The following is a 2,787-nucleotide window of genomic DNA, read 5'->3' as shown; positions in this document are numbered from 1 at the left end:
CTTGGAGCCTGTGTCTGCACAGTAGTGAGCACAAAGTGGAGCCACGATAGCAAGGCATCAAATAACTAAAAACAGAATGAACACTTTAACTAACATCAGTGTAATAACTGCCTAAAATGACAGAAACCATCTTTAGAGAAAAAAAAAAAAAAAATTACTGTCATTTTGGCAAATAAATACATAAAAATGTATTTTTAAAAAAAAAAAAAAAAGTATTGACCAGTATTTGCCAACATTTTATCATGTAGGCTTTATGGTACACCTCAAACAAAGGAATTTATAGTAATTTGTAGTGTTAACGCTAATCAGCGGGTCCACTAATGGCTTGGGTATGCAGAGCATTCACAGCTTATATGGACCACACGCCACTGATATGTACAGTGCATCCAGAAAGTATTCAAAGCGTTTCACTTTTTCCACATTTTGTTATGTTACAGCCTTATTCCAAAATGGATTAAATTCATTTTCCTCAAAGTTCTACAAACAATACCTCATAATGACGTGAAAGAAGTTTGTTTGAAATCTCTGCAAATTTATTAAATAAATCACATTGTACATAAGTATTCACAGCCTTTGTTGCACCTTTGGCACCAATTGCAGCCTCAAGTCTTTTTGAGTATGATGCTGCTACAAGCTTGACACACCTATTTTTGTGGGCAGTTTCTCCCATTCTTCTTTGCAGGACCTCTCAAGCTCCATCATGTTGGATGAGGAGCTTTGGTACACAGCCATTTTCAGGTCTCTCCAGAGATGTTCAATCGGGTTCAAGTCTGGGCTCTGGCTGGGCCACCCGAGAACTTTCACAGAGTTGTCCCTTAGCCACTCCTTTGTTATCTTGGCTGTGTGCTTAGGGTCATTGTTGTGTTGGAAGATGAAGCTTCACCGCAGTCTGAGGTCTAGAGCGCTCTGGAGTAGATTTTCATCAAGGATGTCTCTGTACATGTCTCGATCCTGACTAGTCTCCCTGTTCCTGCCGCAGAAAAACATCCCCACAGCATGATGCTGCCACCACCATACTTCACTGTAGGGCATGATACTTTCCTCCAGACATGATGCTCGCTATTCAGGCCAAAGAGTTCAATATTTGTTTCATCAGACCAGATAATTTTCTCATGGTCTGAGAGTCCTTCAGGTGCCTTTTGGCAAGCTCCGGGTGGGCTGTCATGTGCCTTTTACTGAGGAGTGGCTTCTGGCTGGCCACTCTACCATATAGGCCTGATTGTTGGAGTGCTGCAGAGATGGTTGTTCTTCTGGAAGGTTCTCCTTTCTCAACAGAGAAATTCTGGAGCCCTGTTAGAGTGATCATCGGGTTCTTGGTCAGCTCCCTGACTAAGGCCCTTCTCCCCCAAAGGAAGAGTCCTGGTGGTTCCAAACTTCTTCCATTTACAGATGATGGAGGCCACTGTGCTCATTGGGACCTTCAATGCTGCAGATTTTTTTCTGCACCCTTCCCCAGATCTGTGCCTCGATACAATGCTGTCTCTGAGGTCTACAGACAATTCCTTGGACTTCATGGCTTGGTTTGTGCTCTGACATGCACTGTTAACTGTGGGACCTTATATAGACAGGTGGGTGCCTTCCCAAATCAAGTCCAATCAACTGAATTTACCACAGGTGGACTCCAGTCAAGTTGTAGAAACATCTCAAGGATGATCAGTGGAAACAGGATGCACCTGAGATCAATTTTGAGTGTCATGTCAAAAGCTGTGAGTACTTATGTACATGTGATTTTTTTATTTTTAATACATTTGAAAAGATTTCAAACAAACTTTTTTCACGTTTTCATTATGGGGTATTGTTTGTAGAATTTTGAGGAAAATAATGAATTTAATTCATTTTGGAATAAGGCTGTGTAACATAACAAGACATGGAAAAAAAGAAGCGCTGTGAATTCTTTCCAGATACACTGTAGTACTAAAATACTTGTTAATATGTGAGAGACAATGAAACATTTAGCTGAACTTTCAGTTTTGAATCTCTAGATGGTACAGACTGACAGGTCCTTAACTCAATCTGCTTGCAATCACATTGTTATCTATAGGGCACAGCTGATTGGTCCCTGCTGTATCAGTAGCCAATGAGCTCACTGCTCAACCTTCAAATACTTGGTCAGCATTTGCTGTAACAGCTGCAGCGCGCTTTTCAGAAACACCCTGCTATGGGTAATTCATGTATGCTTTTTTGTACAGCAGCATGTCATGTATGTATTGGCAATAGTAAGTCCCATACTTGCTCTGCAACAACAGCACCAGCAGCAGCAGCAATAACAGAAACAGCAGTGTAGCAGATCTTTTCTTCCAAGACCAAACATATCAACATTTTCATGTCCATTATCATGCCAGACACACAGAAATTTGTCATGACAGAACTGTATTTGTGTTTATTTTCATTTTTGAGAAATAATTTGCAGACCCCATGCAACTTCCCATTGACACTGTTTTAGAAACAAGCTGTTTTTAGTGTTTATTTCAGTTTATGACCAAAAAAAAAAAAAAATACTCAAATGTAAAATAGCATCTTGTTTAGTTTGTACCAGCCTAAATGTTTAATAAAGTGTGCTGCAATACATACGTTGTTACTCTTTGCCATCTGTATTTCTATGTCGTTCCTGTTCTGTTTGGGTAGGTGGTTTCAGAATATGTGTTTCAGCATCAAGCAGGATATCATATACCAACTTAAATTCTGGATGTTTCAGGGTAAAAGGATTTACCTGCTATTTAAAACCACAATTAAAATGATCTACAAAAGGGGGGCACTTGTGATTTTTTTGGTACAGCCTGATCAAAA

This window comes from Megalobrama amblycephala, linkage group LG16 (assembly GCF_018812025.1).
Source record: "Megalobrama amblycephala isolate DHTTF-2021 linkage group LG16, ASM1881202v1, whole genome shotgun sequence".
Classification (NCBI taxonomy): domain Eukaryota; kingdom Metazoa; phylum Chordata; class Actinopteri; order Cypriniformes; family Xenocyprididae; genus Megalobrama; species Megalobrama amblycephala.
This window is presented reverse-complemented; position numbering follows the sequence as displayed.